Genomic DNA, 18,878 nt, shown 5'->3' with positions numbered 1-18,878 from the left:
TACTTTATCTCAGTTCAAGACAGTAAGTGTAGAAAAGAATTGAGCACAATTAAGATATAAATTACTCTTTACTATATATATATATATAACCCACCAACATATTAACCCAACAATAAAAACTACAGCTTCTGCATGTAGAATATTCAATATTAGGCCACAAACAAAACCACAATGCATTATTCAAAAATAGCAATAATACAAAGAGCATTCTTACAAGCAATGTAATATCAATGAATATTGCTAAATCTCTACTGTTGTTGCAAATTAACAACAGAAACACACACTATTAAACAACTCTCAGAGAAAAGGAGATGAATACGTGACATCAGCAACATGTGGAGTGAGCTGTTCCCTTTGTCTCTCCCCCATTGAACTACAACTAAATGGACATTCATTAACCAATGGAGGAAGCCTACACAGCACAACAGGATGCCTGAGAGACCCACACGGCTATACATTTGAGGGTGGATTGACCACCCCCACAGGAAGTGATGGAGATAGGCGAGCAGCCGTGGCAGCGCTGTGCACATGCACAAATGCTTTCCAGATTGGTGTGAGTGCCCGTAGTATCACTGCACCCTGAAAGTGGGAACATGCCCCAGGGGGACTGCAGGAAGAGACAGCAGTAGCCCTTAGCCTATTTGTGATTGCTTTCCTGGTGGTGGGGGAGCCCACCTTGTCCCTGCAGTCCCAAGGAGTGGCCCTGGCTTGGTCCCCTCAAGGAAGCCCTGCCCACCAAGCACAGTGGCCAGCAGGACTACAAGCAGAGGGAGTGGCAGATCTACACACCAGGACAAGCATACTCCCAGCCTGTGCAAGCACCCACAGAACTGCTGCACCCTGAAAGTGGGAATGTGCCTTGGGGAAACCAAAGGAAGAGATGGCAGCATCGCTTAGCCTGCTCCTGATCACTTTCCTGGGAGTGTGGGAGCCCACCATGCCCCTGCGATACCAAGGAGTGGCCCTGGCTTGGACCATGCTAGGAAGCCCCACCCTCCAGGCACAGTCTACAGATGTGCCCAAAAACTCTCCAGGATGGTGCAAGTGCACATAGTACCTCCACAACTTCCAGCAGATGGGGTGCAATCCGAAAGTCTGCTCCTGCTTCCCCTTAGTGATAGCAGGTGGAATCTGCAACCTAATACTACCACAAATCAGCTGGCAAAACGTTAGTTCATCAAACACCATGAGAAACTACAGCAACAATTCAGACCAGAAGGAAAATGACAATTCTCCAGAAACCAACTCTGAAGGCACAGAACTTTACAGTCTAAACGACAGAGAATTCAAAATAGCTGTCACAAAGAAACTCAACGAGTTACAAGAATACTCAGAAAGACAGTTCAATGAGCTCAGGAATAAAATTATTGAGAAAAAATAATACCTCACCAAAGAAGTTGAAACTATTTTAAAAAACCAAGCTGAAATTCTGGATATGAAGAACACAATTAATTAAATAAAAAATAATCTAGAATCCTTAAAAAATAGAGCTGACTTATGGAGCAAAGAATTAGTGAGTTAGAGGATAGAAATGTAGAAATGCTACAGGTGGAGGAAGAGACAGAACTAAGATTTTTTTAAAAAATGAAGGAATTCTTGAGAATATCTGACTCAATTAGGAAAAAGTACTATGAGGATTATAGGTATTCCACAGGGAGAAGGGAGGAAGAAAGGAGGAGAGAACTTGTTCAAAAAATAGCTGAGAACTTCCAAAACCTGGGGAAAGTACTGGATTTACAAATACATGAAGCTAATAAAACACCTAATTATATCAATGCTAAAAGACCTTCTCCAAGGCATATAATAGTTAAACTAGCAAAAGTCAATGACAGAAAAAATATTAAAGGCAGCAAGGTGGAAGAAAATAACCTACAACGGAACCACTATCAGGCTTTCAGTGGACTTCTCAGCAGACACCTTACAGGCTAGGAGAGAATGGAATGATATATTCAAAATACTGAAAGACAAAAACTTCCAGCCAAGAATATTCTACCCAGCAAAACTTTTCTTCAGATACAATGGAGAAATAAAAGCTTTCCCAGATAAACAAAAGCCGAGGGAGTTTATCATCACTAGAACTCCCCTACAAGAAATAATTAAAGATGCCCTAACACCAGAAACTCAAAGGCAAAGGTCTACAAAACTTTGAGCAAGGAGATAAATAGACAGACAAAATCAGAAAACTGTAGCTCTCTATCAAAACAGGGAAGCAAATACTCAATTATAACTTAAAAGATAAAGAGAAGGAAAGATAAGCAGTAACAATAGACACTTCAAATTAGTCACAAACTCACAACACAAAACAGAACCTGCTTAGGCTAATGGAGATAAGAGGCTATGAGAAAATGAACTATTTCATCTAGGAGATCTTTTATACAAACTTCACAGCAACCACTAAACAAAAAATCAGAGCAGAGCCACAATTCATAAAAAGAGAGAAAACTTCCTTAGAAAACCACCAAAATGAAGTGACACTCAGAAATACAAAGGGAGAGAAACATTGGAAATATAGAACAACCAGAAAACAAGAAATAAAATGGCAGTGTTAAACCCTCCTATATTAAAAATCACTCTAGGGCCAGCCCTGTGGCTGGGTGGTTAAGTTCGTGTGCTCCACTTCAGTGGTCCAGAGTTTTGCTGGTTTGGATCCTGGGTGCAGACCTAGTGCCACTCATCAAGCCATGCAGAGGTGGTGTCCAACATAGCAGAACCAGATGGACCTACAACTAGAATATACAACTGTGTACTGGGGGCTTTGAGGAGAAGAAGAAGAAGAAGAAGAAAAAGATGATTGGCAGCAGATGTTAACTCAGATGTCAATCTTTAAAAACAAAAAACACCCCAAATGTAAATGGATTGAATTCTCCAATCAAAAGACACAGAGTAGCTGGATGGATTACAAAACAAGACCCGACAATATGCTGCCTCCAGGAAACACATCTCAGCTCTAAAGAAAAACATAGGATCAGAGTGAAGGGATGGAAGATAATACCCCAAGCTAATGGCAAACAAAAGAAAGCAGGTGTTGCCATACTTATATCAGACAAAGCAGACTTCAAGTTAAAAAAGACAATGAGAGACAAACAGGGGCAGTATATAATGATAAAAGGGACATTCCACCAAGAGGACATAACACTTATGAATATATATGCACCTAACACAGGAGTACCAAAGTACATAAAGCAACTATTAATAGACCTAAAGGCAGAAAGTAATAGCAACACAATAGTAGTAGGGGACCTCAACACTCTACCTCCATCAATGGACAGATCATCTAGACAGAAAGCCAATAAGAAAATAGTGGATTTAAATGAAACATTTGATCAGATGGGCTTAATAGATATATAGAGAGCATTCCATCCAAAAACAGCAGAATACACATTCTTCTCAAGTGCACACAGATCATCCTCAAAGATAGACCACATGTTGGGAAACAGGGCAAGCCTCACTAAATTTAAGAAGACTGAAATAATCTCAAGCACCTTTTCTGACCACAATGCTATGAAACTAGAAATCAACTACAAGAAAAAAACTGGGAAAGTCCGAAATATGTGGAGACTAAACAACATGCTATGAACAACCATTAGATCACTGAAGAAATCAAAGGAGAAATTTTTAAGTACCTGGAGACAAATGAAAATGAAAACACAACACACCAATTCTTATGGGATGCAGCAAAAGCTGTTATAAGAGGGAAATTCATAGTAATACAGGCCCACCTCAACAAACCAGAAAAAATCTCAAATAAGCAATCTTAAACTGTATCTAAAAGAACTAGAAAAAGAAGAACAGACAAAGCCCAAAGTCTGCAGAAGGAGTGAAATAATACAAATCAGAGCAGAAATAAATGAATTAGAGACTACAAAAACAGTAGAAAGGATTAATGAAACTAAGGGCTGGTTCTTTGAGAAGATAAACAAAATTTACAAACCTTTAGCTTGACTCACTCAGAAAAAAAGAGAGAAGCCTCAAATAAATAAAATTAGAAATGAAAGAGGAGAAATTACACTGGATACTGCAGAAATACAAAGGATTATAAGAGAATACTATGAAAAATTATATGCCCACAAATTGGATAACCTAGAAGAAATGGATAAATTCATAGACTCATAAACCTTACAAAACTTGAATCAAGAGGAAATAGAGAATCTGAATAGACCAATCACAAGTAAAGAAATTGAAACAGTAATCAAAAACCTCCCAAAAAACAAAAATCCAGGACCAGATGGCTTCTCTGGAGGATTCTACCAAACATTTAAGGAAGATTTAACACCTTTCCTTCTCAAAACTATTCCAAAAATTTGAAGAAGACAGAATGTTTCCTAAGTCATTCTATGAGGCCAGCATTACCCTGATACCAAAACCAGACAAGGACAACACAAAGAAGGAAAATTACAGGTCAATATCACTGATGAACACAGATGCAAAAATCTTCAACAAAATACTAGCAAACCAAATACAGCAATACATTAAAAGGACCATAAATCACAATCAAGTGGGATGTATTCCAGGGACAGAGGGATGGTTCAACATCTGCAAGTCAATCAATGCAATACACCACATTAACAAAATGAGGAATAAGAATCACATGATCATCTCAACAGATGTGGAGAAAGCATTTGATAAGATCCGACATTTATTTATTATAAAAACTCTCAATAAAATGGGTATAGAAGGAAAGTACCTCAACATAATAAAGGCCATATTGACAAACCCACAGCCAACATCACACTCAAAGAACAAACCTTGACCCTTTTTTAGGCAACATCTCAACCTTATTTTTTGCCTCTTCCAAATTTCAAGGGGTCAGGAGCAAGAAAATTATTCTAGACCTGAGAAGAAAGAACAAAGCTGGAGTCATCACAATACCTGATGTTAAAATATACCACAAAGCTATAGTAATAAAAACAGCATGGTACTGGTACAAAAACAGACACACAGATCAATGGAACAGAGTTGAAAGCCCAGAAATGAAACAACACATCTAAGGACAGTTAACCTTTGACAAAGGAGCCAAGAACATAAAATGGAGAAAGGAAAGTCTCTTCAACAAATGGTGCTGGGAAAACTGCACAGCCACATGCAAAAGAATGAAAGTAGACCATTATCTTGCACCATACACAAAAATTAATGCAAAATGGATTAATGACTTGAATGTAAGACCTGAAACCATAAAACTGCTAAAAGAAAATATAGGCAGTACACTGTTTGACGTTGGTCTTAGCAGCATCTTTTCAAATACCATATCTACCTGGGCATGGAAAACAAAAGAAAAAATTAACAAATGAGACTACATCAGACTAAAAAACTTCTGCAAGGCAAAGGAAACCATAAACAAAATGAAAAGACAACCCACCAACTGGAGAAAATATTTGCAAATAATATATTCGACAAGGGGTTAATCTCCAAAACATATAAAGAACTCATACAACTCAACAACAACAAAAAACCAAACAACCCGATCAAAAAATGGGCGGAGGATATGAACAGACATTTCTCCAAACAAGATATACAGATGACCAACAGACACAAGAAACAGTGCTCAACATCACTAATCATTAGGGAAATGCAAATCAAAACTACAATGAAATGTCACCTTACACCGGTTAGAATGGCTATAATCACCAAGACAAAAAACAATAATTGTTGGAAAAGATTTGGAGAAAAGGGAACACTCATGCATTGCTGGTGGGAATGCAAACTGGTGCAGCCACTATGGAAAACAGTATGGAGATTTCCCAAATATTAAAAATAGAAATACCATATGATCCAGCTATCCCACTACTGGGTATTTATCCAGAGAACTTGAAATCCATGATCCAAAGAGATTCACGCGCCCCTATGTTCACTGCAGCATTATTCACAACAGCTAAGACATGGAAGCAACTCAAATGCCCTTCTACAGATGAAGGGATAGAGAAGATGTGATGTATATATATATATATATAGATATATATATATACACAATGGAATACTATTCAGCCATAAAAAAGACAAAATCTTCTCATTTGCAACAACATAGATGGTCCTTGAGAGTATGATGTTAAGTGAAATAATCCAGACAGAGAAAGACAAATACTGCATGATTTCACTCATATGTGGAAGATAAACAAATACATGGACAAAGAGAACAGATTAGTGGTTACCAGAGGAGAAGGGGGCTGGAGGTGGGTGAAAGGGGTAAAGGGGCACATATGTACAGTGAAAGACAAAATTAGATTACTGGTGGTAAGCATGATGAAGTCTATTCAGAAATTGATAAATAATAATGTACACTCGAAACTATGTTATAAATCATTTTGATCTCACTAAAACTATTGGGGAAAAAACAAAACAAGAAAAAAGGAGATGAATACAAAATGAAATTGAAGAGCTTTTAGAAAATGATGATAATTAAACTAGACACATAAAGATCTATGAACACAGCTACATGGATGCTCTGAGGAAAATTCATAGCCTTAACGACATGTTAATAAAAATTAAAATTAATGAATTAAGTTTTCAAACTGAAAAGCTAGAAAAATACCAACAAAGAAAATATATATATAAGGAAGAATTTTAAAAGGTATGAGAAGAAATTAATAACAAATAGAAAAAAGTTCAATAAGTAAATAAGTAAATAAATAAATAGCCTATTTCTTTGAATCGACAAAGTAGAAAAGCACTGACCAACCTAATTTATAAAAAGATAAAGAGTTCAGTTGAGAAAGCACAAATACACAAAATAAGAAATAACAATGGGCAAAAGAGACAAAGTTTGAAGAAATACAAATGATCCTTTAATATATAAAAATATGCTAAAGTTTATTCACAATAATAGAAATAAATTAAAACTATATATATTCTGTATATTAAAACTATACTAAGATTCCATTTCTCACCATCAGCTTGGCAAAAACCTAAAATTTGAGAATATACTTCGTTGACGAGGCTGTGGAGAAAAGGTACTCCTACACTTTTGTGGTGGGAATGCAAAATGATACAGCCTCAATGGAGGAGAATTTGGCAAAATTCATCATTATTACATCTACCTATCTTGTTCTTGCTGTTTCCCCAGTGCCTAAAGTAGATCCTGGAAAACAGTAGCATTCAATAATTATTTGATGAAAAAATTGAATGACTCAATCTCTCCTTCCCCATACTTTAGTTCTTACTGTCTTGTCACAGACCTGTGACTATGGAAAGGCAAATACAATCAAGTTGGTATCAAATAAGAAAATGGAGTTTCTTTAGTGTGTGGAAGTTACACACCTCACAGAGAAAAAAGGGCAAGTGAGTGTGTGAGGATCTACCCAAAGGGGCTGGGAGGAAGTGGCCCTTCCATTCCTACCTCCAACCCCAACAGGAGATTCTGGCCGTGAAAGCCTGGAGCCTACTTATTCCTTGGAATAGACACCATCCTCAGGATCCATGTTCCCAGGGAGCCTCCAGGGGGAGGCAGGGGTTACCCTGGAACAATGGGGTAAAATATGAAGGCATAAGTGGTTGTGAAAGAGAAGTCAAAGAACAGTGAAGTCAAGGAGAGGCCAGAGCAGGCAGCCCATCCCCTCTAACCTCTCGTGCCCTGCTGGATGGATCTGGGGGCTACAGTGAGATTCCCCCACTAAGTTTTAGGTATAAATGAATAGAGATTTCTTAAAAATGTTAAACATTGGAATGGATCAAATCAGAGATATATTCACAGTCAATTTTAAAAAGAAAGAATGATTTTCAAGCCAATAGAATCTGACTGCACCTTATTTAATGTATTAACCTTTGATTCCAAAGGGAGGGGAGTTATTCAGGCAAATGTAGAAAAGGGGAGTCATGGAGGCCAATGACGCTGGACTCACATAAGCACTCTATGTCTAGGCAAGAGGGCCAAGTCTCATCGGCAAGGTCTATGGAGGCAATGGACACCTCTATCAGGGGAAGGGCCCGATGCCATCAACCTCCAAATCAGGAAACTCACTCTCCTCCTCTGATTCTGTGATCACAGCTTCTGACTATGGTACGGCTGACCATGTAGGAGAAAAGTCACTGCCCAGGGGATAAGAGTGACCAGTCCTTTCAACAACTATTGTTCTTGTTGTAAATTGACTAACTGAAATCATAAATGTCAATCCCAATTTTGCACATTTTTTATTTTGGAGCTGACATACATCTGTACCAATAGAAAGATATCTATTTATCTTTGATTCATACATTTTGTTGGCCCTTGCAAAGCTCATAAGCCCCAGTCACATCGCCTGTAGTGTGTAAAGTGGCCCTATTCTCAGGGATATTTGCAGCTGAAGCCTCACTCCAAAGACCCAGCAAACCTCTTCCACCAGGGGTCTTTCCGTTCATAGAGAGCAGTGTACTGCACTGCTGCCCCCTGGTGGTGGTAAAGACTAATGCCTCCAAAGGATCTCTGCAGGAAATCTGCTTTTGCAGGAACGAAAGTTGGCATCAGAAACCGGGACAGGCTCAGCAGTGAGGCATTGGGACAGCAGCTCCTGGAGGAAGAGGCCCTGAAGTCTCAGTGGTGACCCACCCCAGGCTGCTCTGTGCCGCAGGGCTGATAGTGGGCGTTCGTATGTGTGCTGTTTGCGGGTGCCCTTCACAGAGACACTCCTGCTGACAAATGGGCTCCCAGCAGCTGGTTTGGGCCAGGGCCGGCTCTGATCCCCCTGTAGAGCTAGACCTCTTGCAGGGGCTTTGGCTCCACTGGGCAGGGATGGCCCTATGGGTGCCTAATTACCTCACCTGGGAAAGGACGTTTCTGGAGCTGTCCCTGTGGAGAGACAGGGAAGTAAACATCCCATGGCTCTCCCTCCTTAAGACAGAAAAAAGCAGTCTGTGCACTTCTCCTGGGGGCCCTGAGACGGAGCCTGTGGCCATCCTTGTCCTGGCCACTCACAGGAACACTGTGGATTCATCTCCCAGGACTGATGTAGGCCACTTGTCTCTGTGAAGAGCGTCCTCAGTGTTCCCCATTTATACACAAGCTACAAGTAATAAATGGAGGTTCCTTCCCCACTTCTCTGGACAGTGGGGAGGGTTTAGGGCGGAAGGGGCACATCCTGTTCTTACACATTTCCGCTTAACACAGGGAAAATATTAAGAACCCAAAGGAGCCAAATGGCTTTGCCTCCATTGCCTGCCTGAGTGCTGAGCAGCTTGCAGATCCACAAGGCCCAGTTCTTGTGGAGGGGTTGAGGATGAGGGCGTGGGGCCTGTTGCAACAGGCAGCATCACCTTCTACTCATCATGGCTGAAAGGGGGCCCCTGAATCTTCTTCTTTCCACACCAAACAGATCTCCAGAGGAAGAGACTCCCCGTTCCCTGGCGCTCTCGGGGTGGCTGAGGCAGTTTTGAGGCTCCTGGCTCCAGGTGAAATTTGGAGGGGACACCGGTTCTAGTTTATGTGGGGATTCTCTGGGGAAAAGCTGACATTGCAAAGATAGAGTAGAGCCAACTCTAAGAGGAATGCTTCTTGCAGAGGTGTCCCTGGGGCCAATGTAGTATGCTGTCTCCTGTCTAGAAAAGAAAGTCAGTCAGTTACAGTTACCAGCCAGCCAGGTGCCACTCAGGACACAGGGTTTTGCCTGGGCTTTGTATGATCCTGCACTGAGCAGGCAGGAACTCATTCAATGCTTGTTTTAAATGTACTAAGTAAAGAAAAGCAAATCCTTTTTTAAATTAAGAAAATGTAGGGGCCGGCCAGTGGTGCAGCGGTTAAGTTTGCGGCTCCACTTGGGGGGTTCACAGGTTCGGATCCAGGGCGTGGACAAAATTTGGTTTCAAACCATTATATGTTTATCATAAGGAAATCATAACAGACACAAGCAAATAGACAAATAGAAAAAATGCCAACAATATTCTTGTCCAGAAATAACCATTGTTATTTAATTCTTTCCAGACTCTCTTCTAATGCAAATTACCATATAAATATCTATATGAAAATATATATCTATAATTATATGTGCAAATTTATATGAAAATTACACCTACAAATTACATATCTATATGTAAAACATATAAATTATACTTGTATGCAAATTATATTTATATGTATATACATATATATGTTATACAAACACGTATGATTGCAGAATAGCTTCCATGGACTATTTTCAGTGATTTAGAGCATACTATGTGTTAAAAAACAAAAATTAACTGACTAAATTTGAAGATCTAATTGGCTTTGTCAAACGATTCGTGAACCGGGAAGCATTTCGTCCAGCAAGATACTCTATGGGATTGTACAGCATGGAAGGCTCTCACAGTAAGGAGGGCAGGACAAGGAAAGGAAGTCATCGATAGGAAAAAGTGAAAGTTCCTCGGAGGAAAGTAAAAGTTCAAGTGACCTTCTCACTGGCTGAGCTGAGGTGTTTTCCATTGGCAGGCTTGCTGCTGGGCAAGAAGGAAGTCTTCCTTCCTCCTGCTGGAGTAGTAAAGTAGTTGCACTTCCTGTTTGGGAGTGCGAGGTACATCTCTTCCTGTTTCGGTCAGTAACCGATGCTTTTTCCTACTGAGGTCGGTAAATGATGTCTTCCTGTTTGGGTAATTGACTAGGAATGGTAGGGTGTGAGAGCTCCCTCTACAGGCCTTCTGGACTCCAATTTTAGTTGAGGCTTCCTTTATTAATTTTCAAACGTCTTTGGCAGAGTTTGGTGGTAGAGACTGTGTGCTAAGAAGCCAGCTTGCCAGGATTCAAACCTCAGCTGTGCACCTTACAAGATGTGCCCTTGATGAAGGTACCCATATTAGATATTTCACCCGTAAAGTGGAGAAAATAATGTCATGTCCTCATAGTGGTTATGAGGACAGATAAATCCATCCATGTAAAATTATGTGTATGCCTGGTACACGGCATGGTAAGCACTTAGATGTTAAGAACTGAATGAAACACTCTTTAAGGCCAGCCATTTATAAAACAAAGAATATTTGAAGAAGGAGGAGAAGATACAAGTAGTCCTAATCAGCCAAACCTTTATCTAGTATAGAAGATTCTCATGGGCTGGGCTTTCTTTCTATGAGCATACAGCTGCTCTCCACCATGGTTCAATTGTGGGGATTTCCATCTCAAAGGAAACCTAAGGATTAAGACTGAATGTCAGAGTATTATTCTAAATGTCCACGTGTAACACCAGCCGTCCCCGCTTCTCTCTCAAGCCGCTCTTCTATCAGGACAAAATCAGCTTCTCACTGGTCCATCTCTCTTCCTCTCAAGATTATTAAGCTGTTACCTAAAAAGAGCATAGGGAGTGGATCTCTAACTGGCTTCTCTTTTTCATAAGACTCAGGCAAAGGAATGGTAGGTGTGTGTGGTTGGGGAGGGTGTAGTCAACCATCAGTGCCTCAACTATTGCATCTGATTTAGAGAAGCACGTTTAACAGACTAGAACAATATGGGCCACGCTGACCAGAAAAATCAATTTTTTGTTTTATGATACATTTCATCATGTATCATGACATACTCATCATTTGGGTTCCATTTTTTTCTTCCAAGGGAAATTCAGCATCCAGAGAGGAAAATTCCCATACATCAGCTGAAATCTACCTTATCTTTTAATCCTAATCCCAAATATGAATAATCACAAATAATAAAAATGGGATGTTGTACTCCAGTCTGATTGTATATTACTGTGAATTCACTGAGCACCAGTTCTGTGCTGGCCATATTATAAAAGGAACCAGATGTAGTCTCTCCATCAACGAGCTAACACAAGTGGATAGATATAATGGAAAGTATATTGAAATAAGCGAGGAATCCTAGCTCATAGTGCCAAAGCCCGTGCCCTCTGCCGTGGGCCCCCTAAACTAACCTTGACCTTGGTATGACTCCAGATGGCTCTGCTACAGCCGTCATCAATCCTGAAAATGGGTGTTTAGGCCTCATTCTCTGGGGCAGAGAGAGGTGTGTTTATAACGAAACTCTACCACCATGACTACAACCTCCCCCTCCCCACACACCCTCTGCCATTTCATCAGGGATCTTTTCCACTGCCTACCACTCACAACAAACACATAGTTGCCCTTAGAAAACAGAGGACTAAACTCCACTACTATTTTCCATGATACACCAGCCAAGAGCTCACTGCCTTAATTACCATCTATTTTGTGATAAGATCAGTAGTCATACCTATTGTTGAAGTGTTTGTCTTATGAATGAGTGCTGTAAAATTTAATTGCACCACCTTACCCACATCAATGAAAATTAAGTCACACCTTAAAATAACATAGGGTATTATTTATCCCCAAATTAAGAAGCAATGCAGTAATCTGAGGTAAACCACAGATTTATAATTTTTCCACCCATGACCTGGTCTTTCTCACTTAACTGGTTCTGGTCTTCGGCCTCCCTCTAGAGTTTTGCCATCAGATTAAGCTGCAGATTTCTCTGCTCTACACCCTTTCATAACCACCTCTCCTAGGTGGATGTGGGACGTGCAGGTGGCTCTGCTGTGGCTTGTGGTATTTGCTGAAATCCACCAGGTTATCCAGTTCAGTGGCATGCCACAGGGGCTGAACCCACACACCTTCTTACAGAAATATGACCATCCACCAGACAGAGGCACCTTTCCTTCTCAAACAGAGTGACAACCCGCACCTAGATCGGGTGTGCATAACTGGACCGGTGTACATAAACTGTGTCTATGCCAAGATTTTTCAGCTTTGACTTTGCAGCTTTGCCCATCTTCTCTATCCCTCTTGTGTCTCAGGGCTCTGGTCTTCTCCTGAGAGCACCATGGCCCAGTGGAAAGATGCCAGTGCCAGTCCCTGTCAGAGTGTCAAACAGATCTGGGTTGAATCCTGGCTCTGCCACCTCCCTTCTCTGTGACTGGAACTGAGTCTCCTTCTGAGCTTTGGTTTCCTCACTGAAAGACGAGGATCACCTTATCTCCCTCACAGAATTATTAGGAGATGAATAATATATGTAAAGCGACTTTCATGTAGAGATGCTCAGTAAACATTGCAGCCCTGTGCTCTCCCTTCCCCCATCTGCACCTATCCTACCACCCTCACCAATTTTCCTCTTCCTTTCTCATACAGGAAGCTGCCAGTTTCTGTTCTTTGCCTCTAATAATACTTCCCAAATCCTCTTTTTAACCTGTATACCCACAGCATCAGCTTAATAAGGTTCTTAAGAAGCCAGGACCAGAAATGTGTAGTTAGTGGATCAGTTACCTGGGATGCTAGGTTGCAAAAAGAATGAATTATTTTTTAATAAATGTTGGAGTAAGATGAGCTAAACACTACTGCAAGGGTGGAAAATTGGAGAAAACTTTATGAAAATAAATTTATGAATACACATCAAAAACTTTAAAAATGTTGGGGCCAGCCCAGTGGCGCAGCAGTTAAGTTCTCACGTTCCACTTTGGTGGTTCGTGGTTCACCAGTTCGGATCCCGGGTATGGACCTATGCACCACTCGTCAAGCCATGCTGTAGCAGGCATCCCACATAGAGGAAGATGGACATAGGTGTTAGCTCAGGGCCAGTCTTCCTCAGCAAAAAGAGGAGGATTGGCAGCAGATGTTAGCTCAGGGCCAATCTTCCTCAAAAAAAATAAAAAGCTTTAAAAATGTTCATACCTTTTGCCTCAATTATTTCACCTCAAGGAATTTATTATATTAAGGAAATAATCAGATATCTTCAAATGTTTGTGTATAAGATGTTCATTACAGTATTGTAATAGTGAGAAATTGGAAACATACAAAATATCCAAGAATAGGATACTGAAATAATGGAGTAAATACTAGGTAGTTATTAAAAATCAAGTTTTAAAAGTTTATGACAACATTGTAAAATGCTCACAAATTGAAACAAAACTGAATATATTTTAAATTTTAAAAATATATAAAATATAGAATTACCATATAATCCAGCAATTCCACTTCTGGGCACACATCCCAAAGGAGTGAAAGCGGAGACTCGAACAGACATCTGTAAACTCATGTTCTTTGCAGCACTACTCACAATAGTTGTAAAGTGGAAGCAGCTCGGGGCTCACCCAGTGGCCTAGTGGTTAATTTTGCTCACCCCAGTTCAGCAGCCCAGGCTCGCCAACTTAGATCCCAGGCATAGACCTACGCATGGCTTATCAAGCCATGCTGTGGCAGGCGTCCCACATATAAAACAGAGGAAGGTGGGCACAGATCTTAGCTCAGGGCCAATCTTCCTCAGCAAAAAGAGGAGGATTGGTGGCAGATGTTAGCTCAGGGCTCATCTTCCTCAAAAACAAAAAAGTGGAAGCAGCTCAAGTGTCCCTCAGTGGATGAAAGGATAAACAAAATGTGGTATATACATACAATAGAATGCTACTCACCAAAGAGAGGCAATTCTGACACATGCTACAACACAGAGGACACTTAAAGACATGCTAAATGACATAAGCCAGTCACAAAAGAACAAATACTGTAAGATGCCACTTAAATGAGGTAGCTAGAGCAGTCAAATTCAGAGACAGAAAGTAGAATGGTGGCTGCCAGGGGCTGAGGGGGCAGAGGAATGAGGAGTCAGACATTAATGAGTATGGAGTTTCAGTGTGGGAAGATGAAAAGTTTCTGAAGATGGATAGTGGTGACATTTGCAGAACAATATGAACGTCCTTAATATCACAAAACTGTACACTTAAAAATGGTTCAAATGGTAAATTTCATGTTGCATATACTTTACCACATTAAAATATATATATAATGGGGATGGCCTGGTGGTGTAATGGTTAAGCTCCTGCACGCCACTTCGGTGGCCCAGGGTTCACGGGTTCAGATCCCAGGCATGGACCTACACACTGCTCATCAAGCCATGCTATGGCAGCATCCCACATACAAAATAGAGGAAGATTGGTGCAGATGTTAGCTCAGTGACAATCTTCCTCAAGCAAAAAAAGGAAGATTGGAAACAGATATTAGCTCAGGGCCAATCTTCCTCACCAAAAAAAAGAATATATATATATATATATGTATATGTATATAATATGTGCATACACATACAGCTATACAATACATGTACATACAAACAGACACAGTCATATATAAATGAAACACTGAAAGGCTATAAACCAAATGTTGGCAGTGCATTGTGAAGTCTGAATCATGAAATAGTAAGAGATTTTTACTTTCATCATTGTATTTTTCTTCTTTTACAATTTTTCTATTATGAACATGTATTACTTTTATAGTCAGGAAAAAAGTGTGTTTCTTTAAATCCACTCGAATTTCCTTGAGTGGGCTCTTTACTTCGGCCAAAGAGGAGCTGGCCCTACAGGCAGACACACTCACACATGTGTGTTCCACAGCAGGAATTTCTCCTTTCCAGGCCCTGCCCTCCGCCTTTACAAGGTAGTTCCAGGCTCGCAGAGCTCATAAAGAGTCTCTTACCCTCACATGGGCATTGTTGGAGAGCATTTACAAGGGCTCTTGGAATCTTGTAGATTATGGCAGTTTTCATCAGGGCTTCCTCCCAATGGCCCCAGAAGCTGTGTTGGGACCGGTGTCCCTGACTTACAGTCAGGAGAGCCACACCGAAGCTTTGTGTGGCAGCAGCAAAATGCAGTTGGGAAAGTGCCACAGTAGAAGTCAGCCGTTGGAGTTCTGCAATGTGACCATTGGCCAGACCCTAACCCTCTCGGGCCCCTCCTTCTTCACTGATAAGATGAGGAGATCAGGCAAATCATGACCTTCCTTCAAACCTCTCCCTCAAACCAAGCTCACGAGTCATCTGCCCCAGGGAGCCTTCCCTGATGAACTCCTCCAGGCTCTGAGGGTCCCTTTAATGGTCATGGCTTCAAATGCGCCTCTGTAAATTTGTGGTCAAGATTTGCTCGTAAATCCTTTAGCAATTTTCATGTGAATCCCCAGCAGTGCTCAGGAGTTGGTACATCTTCCAGTCTTCCCTGCCCCCTCCATTCCCAGCCAGGAATTATAATCATTTGTAATTAAATGGGCCTCAGGCAACTCAGAATCAAAGAGACTCTGTGTGTACTGAGCACATCACTTGCCCTATTTAGAAGCCACCATTGGTTCCCCTTGGCCCTTAGAATAAATTCCAAACAAGGACTTCATTCTGATGAAGATTCACAAAGCCCTTCCAGGTCCAGTTTCTGTTCCCCTTTGTCAGACTCAGCTCTTGCTGTGCTTTCCTCTTGCTCTGCCCACCTCATATGCTGTATGCCCTGGCTATAGCAAGCTTCCAGAAATTCCTTTAACACACCGTGCCCGGTTAGGCAGGAGTCTTTGCATATGCTGGCCCTTCTTCCTCCAGCTGGTGACCACGATGCCCTTCAAGACCCAGCTCACATAATAACAGCAAATATTATTGGTCCCTGACAACGTGACTGACGATGTTGTGTCTTATCTGTAATAACTCATTTGTTTTGCACAAAGCCAAGTCCTGACAAGCTTTCTTCTGTTACCTCACTTGCCTATTTCCTGCCAATTTTCTTAACATAGTTCTTCAGGTTTCCAGTTGATTCTGTAAACCACTAGATATCCTCCCTATAAAATGCTATTCTGCCTAAGTAAGCCAGAGTTCATGACTGCTGCTTACAACCAATAATCTTATCTTATAAGACATCTAACTAGCAAGTGTCCATGGAGAGTCACTGAATTCCAGGCACTGTGCTGGCGTAGAGGGGTGGGTGGAATACAAGGCTTCATTCCTGCTCTTGAGGAGCTCACATCTGAATGAAAAAAATAAAGACAAAGAACAATGCAAGGTAACTAAAGGTAAATGTGAGTATATGTTATGAAATGTGAGTACAAGTTATGGAAGTATAACTTAGCTCCAGGAACCCACATGGTAGGTCTGAGAAGGCTTCGCAGAGGTGCTGACATACCAACGGGCAATGCAGCACCAGTGGCCAGAGGGCTCTGAAGCCAGACGACCTGGCTTTACATCCCGTTTCTGCTACACATTGGATATGTCACCTTGGGCAAGCTATTTAATGTCTTTGGCCCTCATCTTCCTCATCTATAAAGTGAGTGACAATGAGACTATCTCCTTAGTGATCACCTCTGCAGCCAGCTCTGTCCCCAGGGTCTGTCTATGGAACGTGCTCCCAGGCCTGGTTCCAGCATGACCTGCCTTCTCACCAACCTTGTCTTGCTGTGAGGAACCATCTCTCTCAAGCCCAAGCCTCAACTCCAGTCACTAATTTATTGATCAGTCTCTTCCCTTAGCTGGATGGGTCATCGTTTTAGTCCTGGGCCTAGAATATGTCTCAGCCTCCCCTTGCTGTTTCCAACTTGACTTGTACTTCAACAGGTTAGGCTCACATTATTTCAGACTTAGCTTTCTTATTCATTGAAGAAGAAAAATCTCTTCTCTCTGAGTCCAAAGTCCACTCCTCTGAACCTATTCTGAATTGTTCTCTCTGAAGCCACCCAAACTCTGGGTATTAGCCTTCGAGATTCCCTCTAAAAACATTCTTCTTAAACTAAGCAGCCTACTATAGTAAAAAACTCCCAGTATTTTAGAGTCTGAGAGATCTGGGTTCAATCCACAGCTCGAGCTCTAGCTGTGGGACTTCAGACAAGTTACTTATCCCTTCAAGCCTTTACTATCTATTTCATAGGGTTATCACAGTGCCCAGGTAAGGAAGATGCGTAACAAAACTGAGTCCCTTCCCTTAATTTGTTCCTGTTTTTTTCGGTATTCCCATTTTGAAATCTCTTCTGACGGTCACATCTACAGCCATTCATATTGCTGCCTGTTTTCCCAATTTCTCTCATGTTCAAATTTTTCTTCTAAAAGTCCTATCTCCCAAGACTCACACTTCTGAGCTTCTGGTGCTACCTTCTTGGTGATGATTTGCATAAAAGCCATGTTCATTGTTCATTCCACTTTAGCTCAATAAAAGTATTTGCATTCCTAATTTAAATGTGCATCATAATTACTCTATTATGCTGAAAAGGTATGTCAATGGACTTTAACAGGGCATTTGGCAAGATCTCTTATAATACCCAGGAATCCTGGATGGACAATTATATAATTGCCAAAACCAAAGGTGGTGATTAATGAAATAGTATCTTTCTCAGGAAAGCTTAGAGTATCATCCTAGCATTCTATCTACATCCTATTCTAGTTAACATTTTTATTAATTACTTGAATGCTGATTTCTAAAACAGACCTATCAAATTTAAAGATGGCAGAAAGATGGGAAGGACAATAAATACTTTCAAGTCAGAACTGGTTTCCCAAAAAAAGTATATCTTAACAAGCTGTATTGATGGGCTAAATAAAACACGAAGTTTAAAGGGCGAAGATGTGAAGTTCTTTCCTTGAGTCCAAAAAACCAGCAGCACAAGTGTAAGATAAGATTGAATTCAATCTTAGCAGTAGTAAAATTGATACTAAATAATACCCCTGGAAACCTGAAGAACTATGTTAAGAAAATTGGCAGGAAGCTAGGGAAGTGAGGCAATAGAAAAAAGCTTGTCAGGACTTGGCTTTGTGCACAACAAATGAGTTATTACAGATAAGTCGCAGAACATCGTCAGTCACATAAGGGACTGCTAATATTTGCTATTACAGTTTAGCAGTAGTCACTCTCCCACAGTCAAGTTAGTATGATTTCATATTGTTCTATAATTGCCAAAACATTCAATACAATGTTAGGATGCATTAGAAGTTTATCTTTAGAATAAGGGAGGTAACGGTCTTCCTCTACCTTATACAGCTAGATCACATCTTTTGAATTGGATTTAGCTAAGGGTGACACATATTAAGAAAGATGTTGGTAAGCTCAGATGCATTTTCAAAGGAAATCATAAGGATATAAACCATGTCATAAGAAGAATGTTTGAAGGAAGCAGGGACTTTTAGACTGCACAAAAGATTCCAAAAGTTCTAAGGGAACAGGACAGTAGTAGGATGCAGAAAGTATAGCATTCGTTCTCATCTCAAAGAG

This window comes from Equus asinus, chromosome 25 (genome assembly GCF_041296235.1).
Source record: "Equus asinus isolate D_3611 breed Donkey chromosome 25, EquAss-T2T_v2, whole genome shotgun sequence".
Taxonomy (NCBI): Eukaryota; Metazoa; Chordata; class Mammalia; order Perissodactyla; family Equidae; genus Equus; species Equus asinus.
The sequence above is the reverse complement of the archived record's forward strand: the minus strand, read 5'-3'. Positions refer to the sequence as shown.